A 23,743-nucleotide genomic window follows, 5' to 3' on the forward strand; every position below is an offset into this window, starting at 1 on the left:
GGATAGTGTGTAATATATAATAATCTATACCGCGAATTATTTTATGCTTTAATAGATATAATGTAATATGACGGCACGTATTTTAAAAATCTGCTTTGTAAAAGAGAACTGTAACGATAAAGTTACGTAAGAACGGATACCAGGTACAACAATTGATCGTGTATTCCTTGTAGTTTCTCACTTGTGATGTCGTAAATCGAGATATCTGGAACAGGCATCGCCAACCCTTAAATACAGTGCGTACGTGCGTCGGGAACACCTTCATCACGGCGGTCCACCGAGCGCGCAGGCAGTTGTGATAACGATAGCGACGACTGTCCCCCCTCCCCCGAAACTGCACCGAGAAAGAGAGAGGAAGAAAAAGAAAGTATAAATATATGAAGGGAAGGAGAGCAATTCTTTCGTCGCGCAGCGCGATTTCATTGTGTGTCCCGGTGAAAAACGTGCTTCGCCGCGCCTTTTGATTATTTCTCAGATTTGCGATTGCGGTCGGATGTTGTGTAACGACGACGGCGACTCGAGGGGAAGAGAAAAAAAGGGAAGGGAACGCGAAAAGATACGCGACGCGGAATGATTCACCGCGTAATTTCTATCGTGCGGAAAAACAGGAACGGTGACGCATGTGTCATGCAATTTGGATTATGACGACTGAGGCAGCGAAAGTGGAAGGTAAAATGTTTATAATATGTTATATATATTATTAATTTAAGTGGATAGTGTGTAATATATAATAATCTATACCGCGAATTATTTTATGCTTTAATAGATATAATGTAATATGACGGCACGTATTTTAAAAATCTGCTTTGTAAAAGAGAACTGTAACGATAAAGTTACGTAAGAACGGATACCAGGTACAACAATTGATTGTGTATTCCTTGTAGTTTCTCACTTGTGATGTCGTAAATCGAGATATCTGGAACAGGCATCGCCAACCCTTAAATACAGTGCGTACGTGCGTCGGGAACACCTTCATCACGGCGGTCCACCGAGCGCGCAGGCAGTTGTGATAACGATAGCGACGACTGTCCCCCCTCCCCCGAAACTGCACCGAGAAAGAGAGAGGAAGAAAAAGAAAGTATAAATATATACTCTCGGCGAGAGAAAAATATTAACAGCATCCCCGCCGAAATCGCTTTCGTGCGCGGCTGAGAAAAAGTGTTCGAGATTTCCTCCCGGTTCTCGCATTACCGTTCCAGGTCACGCGCTTAAACGCAATTCGGTGACATAAGTTAGAGCTTCGCCGTCGGGAGCGAATTGCCTCTTTAAAAAGAGAGAGGGAGAGGGAGAGAGAGAGAGAGAAATCGCACGAGCTCGCCGCGCGTTCACGTGTCTTTCGCGCCGCCTAAATAGCGTTATCGGAGATGTGTATGTACATACGATGTAACCAAGCGGTCGTTGGAATATTGCAGAGCGAAACATCTCCCCCTTTAAACCTTTTGGAAGCGCGGGTGCACGCGCACATATGCATGTACAAGATTCAAATATTTGAACGCCCGTGGGCCACGAATGCCAGAAAAGAGCCGTACCGTGGCTAATGACATTACGACTTTGGGACGCTCTCGGGCAAATTACATTCGCTAGGCGGGCGGGCAGTCGAGGATACCGGTACAGAGCGAATGGTATAATAATACGATTCGCTGATATCGAATGAAATTACGCGGCGCGTAGATGCGTTTGATAATTAAAGTACCGGCGCGCCAAGTGGAGAAGAGAATTGAGTGAGCTTCTCTTTCGATTTTTCCCTACTTTTCGACAGTCCACAAATTTCTAATGGAATTAGAATCCGCGCTTTATCAAGGATCATATTAAAATTTGTTAAAGTAAGGTAAAGGTATTAATTTTCAACGTTGCAATTCCCGTTTATATCAAAATGTTTCATATCGATCTCTCCGCGATGACCGTTTTATTTTTTTCATAGAATTTCCCCGCTTTATTTATAAGCGTGTCACGCCCGCGATCTTTTTTTAGTCGCCGCGAGCTTAAATTAAGAGAGACGCCACGTGTGCGTCGAAACGCGCGGCGCACCTGCGACAAATCGCCGATGTTGCTCCGTGCGCCGAGAATATAATTCCAATTGCAACGCGAGTTGATTCGAAAGTCTACGACGGGATGAATGTCGGGAGTGCATTCGCGTTCGAAATGGAACGCGAAATAAAGGAAAGCAACAAGGAGTTTCGTGATGATGCTTAGGGGTGTTGAACAAAATGCGACAGGAAATTATAAGCTGTGTATATATAAATCAATTTAATTGCCTCTAAACCCTTTGACGTCTAAAGCCAGTTGCTTATTAACATATAACATGGATTCATTAGGCCCGGAAGCGTGCTTCGGGAATCTTTATCAGATTACGAATGCAACTATACAGGACCACGCCTTAGAAGATGTGGCTCTCGGCGCTATAATAATAAGTCTGACATACCGCTTGTTCACTGTGGCATGTCAGAAAATTTCAAGTCACAACGAAATTAGTCCTCCTCTCTTTTGTCCGTTGTATCATCAAAATCCATGGTTCTCTACCTAGAAAAAAAAAAAATAATGTCATTAAAATAAACTTAATTCTTAGAAGTTTCTTTCGCGATGTCTATTTAAAAGATTAGGAGCGCGCGTTTGCCATCCGTCTCTATCCTTTAGAATCACAGCGGATAATATTCTCTCGATCGATCAATTGAAAATTAACTTACAATTCAATTTATGCTAGATTCACGCGTGGCCGCTCAAGTACCGGTGTACTTTTTTCGTTAAAGTAAGAAATATCTTATATTTCTTGGCTCTCTCTCCTCATCTCTTTGACGTACGTATTCATGTGCTGAATCGGATATTTTCGCGCACACACGAGCGGTTCGCGCGCAGAAACGCTCTAGTCATTTTGGTATGCGCGGCTTAACGCGGGAAGGCAGCTTCACGTCTGAGCACGCATGAACATGATCCGCCACTTGTCGGTTTATCAAAAAGATTTGTGCGCTAAGCAGTTCTCCGTGTGAACGAGGCCGTTTCTCGCTACCCGTTCGCCTCGCGTACAAATAAATCCCCCCTTGTATGTAGCGACTATTAATTATCGAGATGAAAGAATAACGCTCATGCTTGTAATTTAAAAAAAAAATGCATCTTTATAGCTAATCTTTCCGGAACAGTTCTTCTCGATAACGATCGATTAGCCTGAAAAGAGAATTTAAAATTCTTTTTTTTCTGCAACCTTTTCAGAATCTTTTTCCGCTGCTTTTCAAGTGAATTATCTCGACTATATTACACATATATATTTTTACATGTATAGTTTTATTTATTTTATATATATTTTTTTAAATATATATTATATATTTTTATATATTTTATACTGCAATGTGATTGTGTAAATCTTTCACTGGTCTTTATTTCGATCTTCTTTTTTTCACGCAAAAGCTATTGTGCATTTTTCGATATGTATATGGCACTTGGTTGCTCTTCTACCACACGGCTGACACCGGTTACCATAAGAACGATCGAAGGACCGTTCCGGGACGGTGCAAAAATGCACAAGTCAGTACGCGCCTTATCGGTTTTTCGCCTTTTTGCGTCACGTCGATGGAACAAGCGGAGGCGCCGGTGCATCAATCAGCCCTCGATGGAAGAGCCGCTAATTGCACCGTTCGCTATATCTTGATCAATCGAACGTGGGGCGTTGGAATTAATTAGAACGATGACGTGCTCGCTCACGACGACAAGCACTCGGTCGCGATAGGAGCCCGTCTCGGGTTCGATTCGGTTGTGTACGAGGCAGATACTTTATCTTAAGTGAGTAGTTTTCCTTCGCTCCGGGATCGAGAACGAGGAACGCCGGCCGAGATAAAACGAGCAAATCGCTTCGCTGGATTAACGTACGGAACGTCTTTCCTGACAGTTAGTGTAATTCCAAAATAAATTCACTGAACGCGATAAGTAATTTCTCAGATAGCAGCTGCGTTCCTTTTGAATCGCCAAAAGGAACATCTTGATTCCCGATTGAATCGCAAAGTATTTTAATAAGGATGAAAATTACTCCCAAGGGGGACGTTATATAGATTGATAAAGCGAAGAGAAAGATAAGACACACACAACGTATTTGAAATATTGTATACGAATCGAATAAAAAGGCGCGCGTGCGGATCACTTTTTAGAGATTATTCAAATCTCCTGCCTATTCATTGAATTGTCGACATGGAATTGTTCGATGTAAATTAATGAACTCACCCGCGTCAGAATTGATAGCAAACTAGTCTCGCAGAATGCGGTCGCCGTCTCGGGATTAATTACGCGCCGGTAACGCGACAATCGCCGGCAAATCGGCTTCTTGTTCCGAAAGTCTATTACGTTCTTGCGATACTTTTTGGCGCCCAGCCGGCTACAAACTGTTCGCATAGATAATATTCGATGATTTATAACGGCGAGAGAGAGAGAGAGAGAGAGAAGGAGAGAAAGAGAGAAAGAGAGAAAGTCATCGTGCTCGTTAAAGGTACACGCAACGCTAAATAACATCGATGGACGATAACGAGCAAAAAATAAATAATAATCGTCTTGTCGCGAATGCACAACAGCCTCTGCTTTGATTAAAAAGTATAAACGAGCCCGTCCGCGCGCGGCCGATCCTGTGTCAATTTCTGTGGCAATTACACCGCCGGGAGATCTCTCCGCCACGTCGATATTTTCGACAGTCATCGTCGCATCACGCCACGGAATCACACGAGTTATTCCGTATTAAGCGCCCATTCTATGACCCTCGTCCTTCCTCCCACATCGCATTCGTTCTCTCTCTTTCTCTTTCTACCTTATTCGGGTTGATTGCACCACAACGGGCCATCAAGCATCGAGAGCGAGAGAGAGAAAGAGAGAGAGAGAGCGTGCACGACTCGGTCACTTCGAAATCCCGACAGGACGAAGAGGGATACATTGTACGACGGCCGCTAAAAAGAGGATCTTATCGTGCAGCGTCGTGTCGTAACGCGTGTCTCGTGTTACCACGGAGTTACCTCATGGCAAAAGTTTGAAATTTTCTATAATTATTGATATCACCGATAATATTACGACACAATACGCTGACGTAGCAACTAAAAGTTCTCTCGTTATGCACACGCGGTAAAGTCTGTAGATTATCCACGATACGTCAAACAATTCAAAGAGAACCGATCATGTGAAAAATACTTTACAAAAGCTGTATAAATACCTCGTGTTAAAAAAAAAAATATATGTATATACATATAATTGATTGTTCTCACTGTGTCAAGACTAATATATATTAAAGAGACGCTCCATTTACGAGAACATTTATAAAATACAAAGTGAATGTAAATGCTATTATTTTTTAATTTTCTCCAAATAAATAATAGCTGTCCTAAAAGAGCATTATTTTTCGCGATATTTAATTTCCGTGATTACATTGCGCAATGTACTTATCGAATACGTTTCGCTTGGCACATAAATTATTATGAGTGCAGCTCGAATTCGTGGAAATATAAGGGGCGCTAAGGTCATTAAAGATACAGGGCGACCCTCACGAAAATGTTCCTCGTAATGGGAACGATGAGTGATGCGGAAAATCAACATTGAAAGATAAACAAGCGATAAATATGAATCGTTCCGGAAGTCAGTCGTGTCTGTCGACAGCAGAGATGCGCTCGTAATAAAACTAAGTGGCTGCGTAAATTAGTACGTTTTTAAGTCTAATAAATGTTACATCTTTAAAATATAATCGACGAATATTTTTAGAATATAATCAAATTTCTCTGTGGATCGCCATTGTAGAAAATCGTATCATATTTTTGTCGTAATTCCTGAAATTCGATGGTAAGACCGGTTGATTAAATGCAGCGAGAAGGATAAAGCCGCAAAATTATATGTTGGAACGTGCACGTGTCGGGGCACAACGTAAGTAGGGTATCTATAGCCGAGCCCTAATAAAGATGAGCGCGACGACGCTTAATTAGTATTAGCTTAAAAGATACCTTTGTACTGCCCATACAGCGAGTGCGTTAACCATAAGCACTGACAATAAATGTCCCGGGAAATTTACTTGTCGGAGATAAAGGACCCTAATGGCGCGCGCGTTACGTTTACACGAGCAATGATATCAAACTGAATGTTCCGAGTGGTTTATTATTACGGCGCGCGTTTGTATTGCACTTCCCACCGTTAAAATGCACAGCGTGTCGGGAGAAAAAAAAAAAAGAGAAAGAATCACCGACGAATTTTCCTCGATGCTTTGCAGCTGCCATTCACTTTTCCGCTGGAAAATTTATAAACGGTTAACTAATAGCGCCTCAAAAATCAGGCGTGACGTTTAAATGAAAATGTACTACACGGTCGATATAAATTCTAAAAATCCTCCATTGCCAATATTTAATCAATACTCGTACGATAAGTAATTTAATTATGCACAAATACGAAACACAAGCAATCTTTGCTTGCATGTATACACACAGAAAAATACATACTATATATAAGTAAATATTACTTGTTTCAAGTATTTCAAAAGTTCATATATCCGCAAATCTATCATAAGTTCATCATAAGCATCAAATTTATAATTATTTTATTATTTATCATATTTATTTATCTTCGCAGATGATGCAAAAATATTTAGAATTTTGTGCTGAAAAGCGAATGAAATTGGCAAGTACTATAAATTCACATTATATATATGTATATCTGAATCACAAATATATTATTTTTTTTAAACTTGCATAACTATGAAATTTTCGATTGCATAGTAAATATTGTGTCATAACTGCTGCTTCTAAGAAATTGATTTTGTTAAACATGCATATTTCAAATTTATTTACGGATAATTTCATATACTTTAGTGTGGTTCTATCTCTCTTTAAACATTTCCAACGTTAGATTTAAAATACTCTTGCAATCGATTTTTAATTAAAATCTTATTTTCATAACGCATCTATAATCGAAATCAATCAGTTAATATTTTTTAAATTTACGTATTTATAAACGATAGATAATTAATTACTAATATTTATATATAGGGAAAAATTCTCTAATAAGATTCTTGAAAAATTTATTTCCCAAAAAATTAATATTATTAATAATTTAATTAGATTATTTAGAGTCGGTAACTGTTGCAGATTTATCAAGTAGAAATCACGCGCGCATTCGTCAAAGACCGTCAGTTTACTACAGGTATATTGATCGTAATGTAAAATGAACTAGCGTTTGACAGGAAGTCTAGGTCATCGTGGGTCTTCGATTAAAGTGCTTTATTGATAATGCACGATGGAACAAGATTTCGATCTTGAATACAAATTAGGCAAATAAAGTACCGTATATAGAACGTCGTCTTTTTACGGTTGGCATTTTATATTTAACTGTTTTATCTTTATATAAACCTGATGACCTCAACCGTATATTACGATTGAATATTGAAATCGCTACTTTTTTTACAGCTTTGATCAAACATTTTATGAGTGACAAGTACGCGTGGGAAAAAAGTAACAAGACTTTAAAAAAAAAAAAAAAATAACCGTCCATATCGAGCATTGTATGCTGGATAATAAAACATTGTTTTTTTAGTCGTTTTTGTGTACTATTGTATATAGGTTTTCCACGTATTTTGTTCTGCAGAGAAAGAGAGGAAGAGGCGATTCGATTTCAAGCGAGTTGAAAATCTGTGAATGGATCCGCAATTTTAAACGAATCATGACATTCAATTTATTCCGTCTATAAAAAGATGAAAATTCTTTTATCGCGATATTTTTTAGCGAGTGTAAGATTGAAGCTAAATTAAAGTAGTTAGCGTTCTTATACGAGAATTCCGCTTGAAAAATTCTGGATTTCTCACGAGTAAAATGAATCTCTCGTGAAAAGCACGCGCGAAGGGAACGCTCTTCTGATCATCCAGAAAAGCCCTGACCTAATAATAAAAGGGAAGCTGGGTGGTATCTGGACCACCCTCGCGATTGAACACGTGTCCTTCATTTCCGTCATATAGACCATTTAGCCGCGCGCGCGCGGAGAAGAAAGAGGAGATGAAAGAAAGAGAGAGAAAGTTAAGTTAGAAATAAACACTAATAATATATAAAATAATAGAGATTTGTTATAATACTAATAAATAAATTATAACAGTTCTTTAATCTTATAAAAATCTAATTTATTGTCACCTTTATCAACTTTTTAATATACGTTTTAATTAATTTTTATTTAATTTAATTTCTGTAGTTTATATATTACGAGTTATCGCAATATATGCAATCGCAACTCGTGTTAGAAAGTTTAATATTTTTTAAAATTTGAAAGATCTCATGTGTGCTTTTTTTTATATTATAACAATAAGTGTAGACGCGAAGAAAGGGGAAATTACCGTTTCGCTTGTCCGCAGTTTCGCATCTTCCGCGAGTGGAAAATGAAAGTCTGACTGGAATTAGATCTATTCAGCAGAACGTTTCTCTCGATAGAGAAACCGGCCGGTGTATCCACTCGAGTAGAATCCCAGGCCAGGCCGAAAAGCCGGGTGGCGCGCAGTCCCCCATAACCCGTGTCTAATCCGAGTTCGTCTCGCCCGCTCACGGGGCATCTCCCATGAAGCTTGTCCTCTTGCCTGCTCATCTCAGATCGCTAGGATCGCCGTCCATCGGTCGCGGATCCATAGATATATCCGTTCAGTCGATCGATTCCCTGACGCGATCGCCGATTCCTTATACCGAGAGCGTTCTGAGAAATCACGCCGCCGACAAAAAGCAGCAGCTGTTGATTTCATTGATGAGATCCATCGAGAAATGTTCCGATGCGCTCGAATAATCAAAATGGATGTCGGAGCTTATCGTCTCTGGGACGTCAAATATTTGTTTTTCGATATTTTTCTTTAATTACGTGAACATCCAAGAAGCTATAACATGAGATGTAATTGTTCTTTTTGTCATTGAGATAAAAAGTATTAAAATAAATATAAATTCCTTTTAACTCTACGTGTGTTAAAGTTACATTAACGTTAAAATCTTATTAAAGTCCAACACGGATATCAACCTGATTATGCAAAACAAGGAATAATCAGGCAATTTAAAAAAATTAAAATTTTACATGTTGTTTTAGTATTCAAATCTAAAAAAAAAGGATATATTTATAATCCTTCTCAAATTTCACTATATTTACAGACCATTTATTATTTTTATTTTTACGTGAAAATTTGGTTAACGTTTTACTTTAGAATATATCTAGCATTATGTTTTTATACTATATGTAACATATTAATATTTTGAGGATATATTTTTATTTTCAACTAGATTTATATCTGATTTCATAATAAAATTAGCTTCTTTCAGCTAATCCTTTTTGCTAATTCCACAAAAACTATCAGCTCGATTAATTCTCTAGATTTTTATAACGTCCGACGTAAAAGAGGTGTGTGGCATCTGGATAACGTTGTTCGCTTATAAAACGAATCCTCCGGCAAAATTTATTCAGCGGCACGTTTCCGCGCTTTCTCTGATACCAACTGACGAGCTCTCTTACAAAATGACGCCCAACGAGCGCCTCGACGTACGTAATATTCCCCTCCCTCCTCTTGATGTACTTAACGGCGGCCCTTTATCTCCAATATCGCTAATGAGAAAAAGAAACGAGTCAGCTGAGCGCGCAAATGAATTTTGTCATCAGCACGGTTTGTGCTCGGCGCGCGATCGATAACCACCTGAGAGGGTAAGAGAGCAAACATCTTGGCTCGAACACACATATATACGCATAAAACAGTCGACATAGTCGCGACTATCCGGAGATATGCTCAGCAGGGGCGTGAAAAGTCTTACGAGAGAGGTCTGGTTAATCGACTCACTGTCAAAAGTAAGAGAGCAAACATCTTGGCTCGAACACACACATCCATACACACATATATACGCATGAAACAGTCGACATAGTCGCGACTATCCGGAGATATGCTCAGCAGGGGCGTGAAAAGTCTTACGAGAGAGGTCTGGTTAATCGACTCACTGTCAAAAAATTCGAAGAGCAAACAGGAGAACGCTCGAGAGGAACCGTCTCGAGCACCGTCGCCGCTCGTGTTAGCACGAGTCGAACCTTTCGACCTTTTTCTCTCTCGAGAAGAAGGGTGGAGAGAAAGAGAGAGAATAACGTAAGATCTTATACCTCTACAAAATATTTAACCAACATGCCATATTTACTCGGCTTACTTAATTCCGAAATGCGAGGAAACGCGCCGGCGAATATAATCCGTCGAATCCATGTGTGACTTCCGCGTCGACGGAGCGAGAGATCGAAGAGATCCTCTGTGTGGGAAAAACGTGACGCGATTCGTCAGGGATACCGGCTAACACGTGTTCCGGTCCGTGACCAATTTAACCGGATACCGCGGGACCGTACGAGCCGTCTTCTATGAACCACCCTCTACCAGCCGAACCAAGAAACGTCAGATGCACGCGTGCATCTGGATCATTGTTGGCGAGAGATCTACGCGGACGAGAAAATCGCTTCAAAATTCGTGTACCGTGACTTGGCGGCGTCTCTTGCGTCCTTTTCCTTTCGTCGGATATGCGTTTGTTCACATTCCTTCAAATTTTTTTTTTCTTCTTCTTTAATAAAAGTATCGTTGATAAAAAATAAAAACTCATTTTACTTTACTTTCCTATTTACTGATTAATCTTTAAAAACGAAAAAAGAAGATTTTAATGGAATTTTAATTTAAAGTCAAATTGCTGAGATACTCTATAAATTATAATTTTTCGTTTTATAGATAAATATGCATTTTCCTTAAATAAGCTCTTTAAATGAAATAACAGCGAGTCATCCACACGTTATATAAGCGCGCGTATCGATTATTTAAAAATATTCTAAAAAGCGTGCATACAGAATGACGTGCACCAGATAGCTCGGCTACGTAATGTTTTATGGATACAACGCGTACGCGTGTTTTATCTTCTGTCTAACATTCCTTTATGAAAACTAACTCGCAAGTTTTTCGAAAAACATTAAACATTAAACGCGCGTTACTGCGAAGTGTATAATGAATTCGAAACGCTCTCTCGCGCGATAGACAATGTTATCTTCGGGACGATGACTGACGCGCGCGAGCGTTGAAATAATCGCGCGATCGCAGAGAGCGTGAGAAGAAAGCGAGCTTCTGTGCGTGTACTGGAATTACTCCACACGATACGTGTACGTGTACGTGTACGTGTACGTGTACGTGTACGTGTACGTGTACGTGTACGTGTACGTGTACGTGTACGTGTACGTGTACGTGTACGTGTCTTCGCCTCTCTTGATAGTGCCGGGTCATAAACTTTGATTTCATAAGAGCGCGCTCAAGCCACTATTGCGTCGCCGCGGCTTTGATTTAATAGAGGCTAATGGATAGGGGTGGATCCGCCAGTTGGGTGGTCCTGTCGCAGGACTTTGTTTAATTATGACGTATGGCCGGTAGAGTCGCCTCCTTTCCTGCAATTCAAGCGGGATCGCGCAGGAGAATTCTTTGTCGCCTCTTCTGCGTCTCTCCCAGTTCTCGCCATCGTGATTCCGATAAACGTAATTGCGGAGTCAGGAGTGTCGCGCGGATTAAAAGAGCTACAGTGCAATGAAAAGAAGAAATATTTAGTATGACAGACAAGACGGCGCATCTACTTCTCCGTGTTCTTTTTCGTCGTTGTTTCCCCGAGTAAGGAGCAAGCAAAATTTTGCTCCTTTTTCGACTTCCAACGTTGAAATGGCAACGGGGACGTCGAAAAGCGTGAGTCATATATAAAACGTATAAAAGACGCCGTAAACGGCCCAAGAAATTTCGCGTTCTCGCATCTAATGACTGCTGCCAGCTGATTCACCGACAATAAATCGATTTGACAATTAAGTATTGTGCATCAAGCCAATCATGCAGTGCTGTTAACAGTCATAATACACATTTGACCGACGTATAATGCGTAAACCCTGTCAGCGATTAAATCACCACGATGCCGGTGATTTTCACGTTAGACCACTTGTTACAATCTGCTCGTTACTGGTAGCAAAATAAAGGGGTGGAAAAAATTTGTCTGAAAAACGATGAAAGAGCGTAAAACTTGACGTCCATATTTCATGTCTGATTCAAAGGAAACAACGATTAATAAGATAATAATACGTCGGCAGCAATTATAAGGAAAAAAATCATGCGGAATGTGACGAAGAAACAGCAGACGCATTATTACTCGACATATTCTAGACAATCTCTTTTCTGTCATATAATTCATAAACATCATTAAATTAATTAATTTATATATATTTCATCAAGTAGAATTTTATAATCGTATTTTGTAATAATAAAAATGCAATGTTGTATAAACTCTTTGAGAATATAATTCATCTAGTATCACATAATCCAATTAATAATTATTCAATTACTAAAATTATATCAAATACATTCGTAAATTCTCATTAAATTAAATCCCCCCCATAAAGAATAAATATTATTAATAAACGATATTTTTTTATGATAATACAAATGCCACGTTGCATAAATTTTGAAAACTTTACTCATCTAGTATAGCATGTATGCAATTAAATTGTTCAATTTATAAACGCATATACCTCTCTATCTTGTAATATAAACAATTTAGATAGTAAGTGGAAGAAAGAATTCTATTTTTTTACCTGTTGTGTCTTTTTTACAACTCAAAGTTACAAAAGATCTATATTTGTCAAATAAACCATATTCATCACTTACGTGGCAAAATATAATATGGCTTTTCATAAATTTTTACAAGAATTGAAAAATGGATATTGTCTGCGGAAAGAATTGAGGTTTAGCACAAAGGTTTTGGTTGGCAAAATCATCGTCGGAAAGTTTGAGAGACGCCTGACAGTGCATTAGGTTAGGTGCGAAGCAAATCACAGCCTGGTATAGGTACCTCAAAACCGTAACGATTAAGGGCTCCCAATGGGCTTCGAGAAAGGAGAAAAGCGGAAAAAGAAGCAAGCTGTGATTGAAAAAACTAAACATGCGTGACGGCCTACGAAGCTCGACGAGGCTGCCGCGTCGGACAACAAAGACGACGTCGTCTCGTGTGGTTTCAAAGTTATTGCAAAAGAATTTATAAAAGTCTTGGTGTCTGTCAAGAGTGTGTCCGAGAGACGTATACTCTCTCCCTCGTTAACCTGGCGAACCAAAAGAACTGCTGGACAAACAGAAATTATCCGACGAGTCTCTATCTAAAGCGAATTAATTCGTCGGCGAAAGTGCGGGAGATTGAACGAGGCAGATTCGCGCTGATGGGGAACAATGTCCGCTGTTACAGAAGCGTGACGCCACGCAGCTGGATCGAGCAGGATCGAAAGGGAAGGGGACAAGAAAGCGCGCGTCGACCCGACGAAGGCGCGATCACAGGGGCCGAAACGCAAACCAGAGTCGCGCGCTCTGGGAAGTCTCTGCTCCGTCCTTCTCTCCGGTCTCCGGTTTGAGGAATGACAGCCACGACGCGATCGGCCTGACAAAAACCGCTAGCGCAGAAACAACGTTCCCAGAACGACGCCATCCGTGACTCATTGTCAGACGCGAGGCGTAGGTGGATCCGGTACTCCAGTGAGCGGGCGAAGGCGCGAGAGGGAACGGATGAAATCTTAACTGGGGATTCCGGGGATCTCGCCGCGCGACTTCATTGTGTCGAAAGAGCTAGAAAAAGGTTGCCGTGTTGCAATAAAGTAACATATTGTTTTTCTGAAAAATAAATTAGCTCCCTCTCTCTCTCTCTCTCTCTCTCTCTGTGTTGAGTATCAAGAGAATTTACTCCTCCAAATGTTTTTTAATCGCTCTGTTTTTTCCGTATATATCAAATAAAATATCTATTTTAAAAAATAGCGACTCTATTTCATTAAATGTCGAGAACAAGTGGTTAAAAATGTTTTTAACATCCTAATAGAGATTTCTATAGTAGGGGAAAAAGAAAAATGCAAGACAAGGAAGTGCTTTCTTTGCGATAAGATAATCCCCGTCCCCTGAAGCGACGACATCTCGGCGCTACCGTGCGCTTTAATGCTTTTTCCTTGATGTCCGTTCCTGCTATTCGCACGACGCGAATTCCGCAGCGTCTTATATACGCCAAGAGCCAGGCCCGAGGAGAGCCAGTAAAGAAGGCATCCTACGAACGGAGTAAAAACGCGTGACGTACCTGCGATCTACGTATATGCCGCAGGGGACCACCCGCACGCAACCTGCGTCACCTTCTTTTCTTTGCCTCCCGCCTTCTCTCACCTTCCGCCCCTATCTTCCCCCTTTCGTTTTCCTCCTTCCTCTTTCACCGAGCGAGCGTTTCCTCGCCACCCGGTCTCGGCCCACTGCCCCCCTTTTGCGGCCTGCGGATCAAAGCCGCACCGGATTTATGAGTTGGCCGGACTTTACAAATGGACGTTATCCTTGCTCCTTTCCGGTGCGTGTGGCGTCGCACGCGGTTGCCTCTGCCACATTTGCAAAAAATTGCCGTGGGGAAGAAGGAAGAGGGAGGAGAATGTTCCAAAAGATGTTCCGTATAATTTCATGCAAAATAAGACGCGCGCGTCTGCGTGTTACAGCAAGCTGTATAACTATAAGCCATTGTCCTTTTATAGAACGATGAGTAAAAGAGACGAAAAATCAGTCAAATGGAAAATGATCGCTTTTAAACGCGACGTTTTAATCTTGAGTTTAAATTACTTATGTTAGACTTTTAATTATAGAGTTTTTATACAAGTTGTAATTTAAACAATTATGATTTACATAAAGCTTTTAAATTATATTTTTATTAAGAGAAACTTCACTCTCTATATTCCTTCCAAAATGTCACAGCTGCGCTGGTATCGCCTGCAATTTTTTTTATATGCACGCACATTTCAACTATTATCCACCCATTAGAGAATAAAGTGACGTAAGATCGTAACGCATTTCGAATAATTTCAATCGTTACAGTTTCGTGGGGTTTAATTTCACGCCCGGGCCAACAAATGTCCATGGCACAGCTGTTTTTGACAAATCCAGTAATCATATTTCATCCCCGCGATACTCTCGGGGGCAACCGTCTAGTATTCAACGTTTTCGAACGACAGGGACATATTTTTGTGCGGCAAATTTCAACGGCGATTTTTTTCCCCGCACGAACGTGCACGAATCGCACCGATTCTTTCTCTTTTTATTTTTACGTTCGTCCCTCCTCCGTGCACGCGACGATACGAACAAACCGGGGTTCCGCGTTAATCTCGTTAGTATTCCCGATAGTAGGAGAAAGTTCGTGGAGGACGCCATCCTCCGCCGCCATCCTTTGTTAAGATTTAAACAAGTAGCTAGCGGTAGCGTGATAAATTTTGATTACGTGGTCGAGACTTCCGAAGGGGTTGAGATGGCTGTGCGCGCGTGCGCACAGCAACGCGGAATAATTAGAATCAAAGAGGGAAAATATCTAAGCCCGTCACGTATCCCGTTCACGTAGTCAAAGAAGCGGCTCGAGGAGCGATGCTCCTCGGGGGTGGTCGGCGGAAAGAGAAGGTTCGCGGTAAAAGTCGAAAAGGCATTAACCACAAAGAGCCTTTCCTAGGAAGAAGGACCCTTCCGTAAAGCCGTGTCGCCGCCGCCGTCGCCGCTTACAATTAGAAAGCGGATTAGCGTATAATGACTCTTTAGGTAGCGTGGCTTAAGCCGCCTAAATACGTATGTCCGTAACCGCGACGAATGTCATTCTTCTTTCGTAAGAAATGATCGAACTTCCACCGTTACGAACGGGGACGTAAAAAACGTTGAGCATTATTTACGTCCGCACTCAGTTCGAGTGCAATGCGACAAGAGACACCATTGTATATTATAGCGGATTGTGGATGTAAAGGGAGATAAAGGAGAAGAAAATTCATTGCCAAAGAAATTGTGCATATCAAAAGCTGTGCACTGGCTCGGCTATCGGTTTCTTTGCATATAAAAATAAAGAAGAAATAGATGAAAAGTTATTAGATATAAAATAGATAAAAATTATTATATTTATAGCCGATATTAATAAAAAATTAATATTATATGCCCGAATATATTATCTATATATTTCTCCAATTCTTTAATTTAAACAAAATCGTTAGAGCAGCTTTGATAATTAAACATGGGAAGAAATCTTTTACGTCATGTTCCCTTTGTAGCCATCGAGATATTTTCCTTTCGCGTTCCTCGTCGCGAGACCCGCGGAGATATTCTGATATTCTGTTCCTGGCGGATCGACTTGTTCCATGAAGTAACAATGGTATCTTTCTTTGCTGAGCAACTTAAATTGCGAATATGAAGGGTCGCAGTTCCGCGAGACGCGGCAACCATCGAAGAGGAAAAAAAACCTCGCGGCACGTCAAAGTCCACGGCGCGAGGCGCAAAGAAAATTAATTAACACTCTTTGAAACCCCCGAGCCTGTTCGCTTTCAACGGAACTCACTCTTTACTCTCTCGTCGCCGAGAGGGCAACTGCAGCTGCAGCCCTCGGAGTGCTTTACATCTACCTACATCTATATTATTCGGCGTGAGCGAGTGACTTAAAGTGGAAGGAATCGGACGATGAGTCGGAAAAGTTATTCGTCGCTCCTCTCGAAGTTTCGACGAATTCGTTTTATCGAGAGAGCGGACGGTCTCGCTTTAATTACTCGCGCAAAGCAATCGATGAGAACGACGGGGACGAATCTCCGACGAGAGATCGATCGATCTATCTTTGAATCGGTGAAATTTCATTTTCTCTTTCGAGCGTCACGTCGCTTCATTCTCTTCCGCACCGCATGCTCGACTGAAGGCTCTCTGGCTGAAGTCGAGGGATAATGTTCGGGGATTGTCGGTACTTGGAAGGGAAGACGGTGATCACCGGTCATTTTCTCTCCGCCTCAGCGATCTCCGTTATACGATTTTTCTCTTTTTTTTTTTTTTTTCATTATACCGCGACGGTCTCCCCGGAGTGTATAACGCGATATGTGTTTCGCGCGACACGTCATTACCATCGAGCGCTGTTTTTGTCGCAAATGAATCGTTTGGGATATAAATCCACACGCTCGCCCGTTTAGAATTATCGAGCGACGCGGATTCCTGAAACGGGCATTAAAAGGTATCGCGTACGAAAGAATATATGTTAAAGGGACGTTGCGAGGGAAGAGAGAGAAGGCAGACACGCTAGTCGCCACGGGGCACGGCTGCCATATTTTATTACTTAAACGGCATGCCGAGGAGGGGGCCAACCGTTTGTTGGTTAAACAAGGTATTACTGCCACGGTAATCCGTCATTATATTCGGATACTCGTGCATTACGAGAATCTGCACGATGCGGCGGCTCTCGCATGATGCATCCTCCTCCGACTTTTCCGCTTCATCGCGCACACTCTCTTCTTTCCGTAGTGCTCCTCATTTTCAAAGGCTGTATAAGATCTTTATAAGAGAACTGACGAAACTTAAGTCTCAAGGATATGCCAAGAACTCTTGGGACAGAATTATTTTTCCCCGAAATATTTGTTAGGATGTTTTCTAAAGTTGTATGGCGTGGAAAGTGGACGTTTCTTCTTTACCCTTTTTCTTTATGCCTGCCGAAGGCCCCTGAAAAAGTCATTAGCTGCAAAATGCAGAACCCTTTTTTGAAAGTCAGCATTATCTCTAACTTTCTTTCGACGTTGTAAACTACCGGGCGTGACAAAGAAATGTGTCATTCTGTAAGAATTCCGCGTTCTTTGCAAAGTCTTTTCTAACATTAATCATGCATTATTGTATTTCTGAAGCAACACAATTATGTGTAGTACTATTAACAATTTTAAAAACATAGTATTTTTTTTTTTATTTCAAAGTATAAACACTTAACGTTCTCGAAATGATTATTAATCGAAAGAATTCTCGCTTTAGAATGATGTCATCAAACGCGATCCCGAAATTATCTTACCCTACGTTTTCGCGGGACTCTCTCGAACGGTTCGTTAAAACAAAATAAAAATGATGGACAAACGAGACGGGACGTCATTCGAATACGCACGTATTGCACCTATCTACGCGAAATACGCGTGCAAAGCGTTTTCGTCATTCGATCGATCGACCGACACCACCGGCGATCCATCATCGGGAACGTCAGGGATGAATAATGGGCGAATCAATGTCGCGAAATCGGTGAAGGGAACCGCGGGAGCCCCCTTTCCCTCCAGCATCCTGGATCACCCGGGAGCGGTCGCGAAATTTACGGGCCGTACGTGCGGCACGTAAGTGCATCGCGAGACGCGCGAGCGCAAATTTATAGGGGCAATCGGGATGGCGATCTGTCCGAAAGCCGATCGGAGTTAACTGTTGCGCCGATCATTGCGAACGCATCCACGTCGCGTGCTGCGGCTGCACACACATGGAATAGTATTAGGACGAAAAACTTTCGCGTTGAAACCACGCACGCGTACGTGAAATTAATCTTAAAAAATAATAAAATGTTATTATTAATAAATTATTATTATCAATTAATAATAATTAATCTTAAAAAACGTACACCGCTTGGCGAGCGACGCGCAAATATTTTGCGATCGATCCGATATGGCTTAGAAGTTAGTTTAATTTTACGCGTGATCGATTGATATTTATATATTCATCTTTATATTGCGATTCCTCGAGAGCGCCTCTAATTGGACCGAGAAGTCGACAAGTAAAAGGCCGTTCGGCTTTCAAGAAGCTTTTAACGGGGCTGGGGGAGCCGGAGTGGCGGGAGGAAGCGCGCCCTGTCTGTCACAGGTTGTCGGTCGGCCGATGATGCGGCCGGCGGCCGGCGGCCGGTCCGCCGCGCCGCGCCGCACCCATCGCCGCTCGATCGCGGCGAAATCGCGCGGCTCGCTTAATAGCCTTCAGGGCGCGGGCACGGAATAAAAGGTCTCGCGCCAAAAAGGAAACTAATAATTTCATCTTCTGGGCGCGTCTCCTCGTTACGCGTTAACGTGCCACGTCCGAAACCGTCCGCATCCGGTCCTCGCCCTGCACGCGGTCTCGCCTCACAGCACGATTTTTAGTCTTTCCAAACGCAACGCGAACGCGATGATAAAGTTACGGATAAAGTTACCAAGCGTCTCTCTCTCTCTCTCTCTCTCTCTCTCTCTCTTTCAAGATGTCAATATGTTCTTAGACAAATTCTTGCCCTAGAATGAAAATAAACGCTTCCATCGTTTTATGTCTCTCGCTCTCACTCTTTCTCTCTCTCTCTCTCTCTTTGGAGAGACGTCTCTCCTCGATACTATCGCCAATGTTTCCGATAATATCGAGAGGCGGGTCTCAGGCGATCCGGAGGACTCTTCCATCGGTCCGGCTAATTGCGGCGGACGACTCGACGGACCACTCAATCCACCGCGAACACACGAAAATTCACGCATCATCATCTCCGCGATTGCCGCCCCGAACTGTCGTCGCGTTAAGCAGGAGGCGACGAGGGAGATGAATAGGTATAGGCAGGAGAGAAACGTGGGGTCGGAGATCGCGCAGGAGATCGGACAATTTAATTGTTCGAACTTAAATGGAGGACAGCAGCTGCCTTCCTAACAAGACGGTAATAACCCCGTTTCTCTAAAGTCTTCTTCTCCTCTAGCACGCGGAATCTTCTCTTCCTCTTCTTCGATCGTTCGGTTCGAAACCACTAAGCATCTAACCATGACGCCCGTGACCCTGAGATGGCGTGCTGGATTTATAAGCGAGCGGGCCTATCCGTGAAACACAGCAGGTGCTTCCGTTGCGTCGGATGCGATCAGAAAAAAAAAAAAATAAAAAACGATCCCGGCCCCTCTTCCTAATTCCGTTTTACGATCATACGCGAGATCGTTTACAACCTGCGAGCCTCCCGCGTAGAAGAGGGCGGAGTTAAATTCTTACGTCGCATCCTCGTCGTTCAAGGTTGCTCATGCAGATACAACCGTCGCGCCTCTTCGCCGACGATCTCTTCCGCTTTATCGGACTTCTAAAAAACCTTCTTGCGAAATACCGGAGCACCGATATCGCCTTACGAGGATAATTCCCGTCGGATTAGGTTTTAGTCTCGCCGCGCTATTAGACGCGCGCGAACGATAATGAAGAGATGTGTAACGCGCGACAACGTCGGACTAGAAAATACCTGGCGGAGGTTAACAGGTTGGCTCAAAATAGATTAGCTATTCGCGACGGATGATGGATACGCGTGTACACAAGAGAAGGATCCAAGTTCCGAGAAACGTTACATCCATCCTCCTCGCCTTCTTCTCGCACACACACATAACCGTGATTATTATTAATGAACGTGGAATACATAAAATATCCCACCTGTGTGATGCGTGATATTTCAGCCGACTGTGTTCAAAGTGATGTACATCGAGTTCCTACTTGATAAACTTTCAAGTGACCGGATGTTTATAGATTATCAATTCTAATGAGTCTTTTTTCAAAATAAATCTAATTCATCCGATGGAAAAAAAATCTCATTTCTGAGCAAATTGATTTTCAATTTTAACGGCTATCAAAATATGGCGAAAAGATTGAGACGCGGTAGAGTATATTAAAAATTGACAAGTCGTTCACTGATTCACTTTCACTCACGTCAGATTACTCCATCAGCCCTCGTGATCGCCAGGAAGTAGTTATTCTTGTGCTCGTACGTTACACTTTCTCTGAAAACGCGCGTTTTAACTTTAACCCGCCGTTACCGGGTATACAACCGATGCATCCATCTATCATCTTGCGCACTTAACGGGAATATCACGGGTTTTAGATCGGGGAAAATTGTTAATCGTTAAAGGATTAGTTACAGACATTGATGAAAGATACTGTATTGAAGAGTGAAATCTGACGGGGCGAGATAAAATCAAGCTCGAAAAAATAAAACGCGCATTCATAAATAATCGATCGATGCGACGATACTGATAGCGAATGCATTGTGTATGCGAATAGTTTTTACATTAAATATTCACTATCACTTCAGACCGTCGCTGAAAAGAGTAAGTGAATCATCCTCGTTCAACGATGCGATAATAAGATTTCCAATTGAAAATTCCGACGAAAATCAATTAGATTTGAAGTCGATCGATTAGAGTAAATCAAATTAGTTTGCCTTTAAAAGTTGAATATCGTATTCGGAAAAACGAGTTATGCAAAAGACAGAAATGCAATATTGGAATCTTGAGTCTAGAAATTTTTCAGAATCTAGAATCTTTTAATCTCTAAAAACCTGTTACATTATTATGTATAAATAATAAAAAATAAAAGTAAAAAATTTTGTTTTTATTGTGAAATTAAAAATATTTTTTATGCATAGAGTGATGCACGGTTGTATACATATAATAAGAATAGAAATATATGATATCTCATCTTTAAAAATAAGCGAGTGTGTGTCCTATTAATATGGATCGTGCGGCTTTCAATCACATACAATGATACAGAATTAAAATTATTTGTATTAATAGTACGCAATTAAAAAGAAGAAGAAGAAGAAGAAGAGAGAATTTCCCTGGTGTGTGTATATAGGTATAATAAACTTATTTACCAATCTCAATTTATCGCGACGACGAAACTATGCGATACTCGCTCGCTCCTCCCCCCCCCCTTTCTCGCTTATCTTTTTTTCTATCGTATTTCCGAGGTTAACAAGCTAGGTAGTCTCACGCAGCGGCGGATCGCTATAGAGTGGGGCTGGCGTATATAATAATAGCGGGGTCCAGGGATCGTTTCCACGGGCAGCATTAATACTACTTATCTTGCGCGCGGTACAGCACGTGGTAATTATCGTCCAATCTCCGTAGGACCACCGGGACTCTAGAATATAATTCTTCCGAGTTGGCTACTTAAAAAAGTGCGCGAGCGCGCGTTTTCGTTTTTGGATGCCCTGCCTGATGACGGTGGCGACGGTGATGCTGGTGTGATGGTGCCGCGTCCCTTCCCCTTCGATCGTAGTATCCCTTTTTCCGCGCTCGACCCGCGTTCTCCACCCGCGACACGGCTCGCCCGACACACCATCGGGGATTTAAATTTAATTTAACGCATTCGCATCTCCGCGTGGCACAGCTAACGAGCTACTGACAGCTGATTATAATAATTATCGTTAGAAGGAAAGCGTTTTCGTGGGACAGAGCGGACTCGTAAATCGGCGACGGCCGGAAAGAGAGCCGTAAAGCGCCCGAGAGATTAACCCGTCAACGTTCTTCGTGATTCTCCGACGGTGTTGTTTGTAATTTGCGAGCGGTTTTGCATGAGAACGTGCGGAGAGATTCGCGTTCCGGAGGGTTCGCGAAAATATAATTATTAAATCCGACGAGGGAAAGGAAGAGGAAGGGGGAGGGGAAGGTGGAACGATGGATAATTAATATTTATTAACGTTTAAGATGCCGCGGCGCTCCTTGAGATAGTTATCGGCGATTCGCGGTAGCTTCTTACATCGTCGACCCTAATATTTCATTCGGAGAGAGATCGGGAGCCCGGCGGGCCCCACCTCCTCGCTTCCTCCGCATTAGTTTGTTAACGGTGAGCGACGTGTCCTTCATGCGTCCTGCGGCGTGCAAATTAATAGCGTCCTACCGAGGAGAATCCCGGCAATGCGGAAACCTTGACATTTTTTTTTTTTTTCTCTTCTTCACGAAACAACGTCTTGCGCTCCCAATAAATCTCCTCCACAAATCAATCCCGACATTTGGAAACTCCGGGTGGTTGTCATCTGGGGGGCAGGTACGGGTAAAAAAATTAGTCGTTGCCAGACCTCCTCGGTAAACCCTCGTCAATGATTCTTTCCGTCAACAAGTTTTCTAAAGTCAAATTCTCAGAGTAATAACGCGAACAATGAAATTTACACCGTCGACCTTGTAGACTGACGGCATACTTATTGCTTGTTTAGGACCAAGGGCACGGAGGCCTCTACGAAGGGATCTCTACGCGTCTCTTCTTAGTTGGCTATTTCCGGAAACCAAAGCCCCCGAGAGAATTACGGACGAATCGTATATTTAGACTTCACAAGCGTTAGACAGCGCAGTTAACTAGATACAAGCGTCCCATAAAGAGGCATAATGGACGGCCTTAAAATCATTTAGCTGCCGACGAGGGAGCTTGTATAGGTGCCGCCTACAAAAATGGCATTCGCCGCTCGTAAAAATGGCGAACAGATACGCTAGAGTCGTACTGTAATAAAATAATAATAAAATAATAAGTAGCTGTCACACGCGTGCATTATCGCGCCGGTGGACGTAAAGATAGTGTTTATTGACCAGAATATATACTCCATCTCTCTCTCTCTCTCTCTCTCCCTCTCTCTCTCTTTCTACCTCTCGTATCTCTGGAGAAGTTAATTAGCGTTACCACACTCTTCAAGATGTCGGCGATTCATCTTCTCCGCCTTAGCGTGCGATTATAATTCGAACGTCGAATACATTCTACAGATACTTGCGTCCATAATTGTCGACGCGATGCATTAACAAGGTGTCGAATGCCTTTAACGCGTTGCCAGCCGTTGGAAACGTGGTACGAGATTAAGTTACTCGGCTTAATTGTGGAAAGTTGTCTCACTGGTGGCAACCACTCGAGGGTGTAAAGTGGTACAGCTCGCGAGATGAGTGAGGGAGGATGACGATTGTCGGCAGATGTGTCAGTGGCGCTTTCAAATCGACGCGAGCTCGAGAGTTACCGCGAACTTGTTAACGCGACGGACGATGACAGAGTGGAGAATGCGACACGAGTTCTCGAAAGCTCGAAGAGTTTCGAAATCTCTGATGAAAAGTCGATGCGAGATACGTCGAGATAATTCTAGCGAAATACAGTATCGAAAAATATTATATGTTTCGAATAAAAACAAAATTCATTCATTCACATTCTTGTAATAAAAAT

The 23,743-nt window shown here is 42.0% G+C and overlaps 1 long non-coding RNA gene across 1 annotated transcript in view; it reads right to left on the bottom strand.

The window, feature by feature from the left end:
• Positions 1–2,232: 2,232 nt before the first annotated feature.
• Positions 2,233–23,743, bottom strand: part of LOC115233457 — a 161,630-nt gene continuing 140,119 nt past the window's right edge. Inside the window, exon 5 of the long non-coding RNA XR_003883778.1 lies at positions 2,233–2,520. This is a non-coding gene — a long non-coding RNA (uncharacterized LOC115233457). The remainder of the gene's footprint in view (positions 2,521–23,743) is intronic.

The sequence above is a fragment of the Formica exsecta genome, unplaced genomic scaffold (assembly GCF_003651465.1).
Source record: "Formica exsecta isolate Colony F162 unplaced genomic scaffold, ASM365146v1 scaffold175, whole genome shotgun sequence".
Lineage (NCBI taxonomy): Eukaryota > Metazoa > Arthropoda > Insecta > Hymenoptera > Formicidae > Formica > Formica exsecta.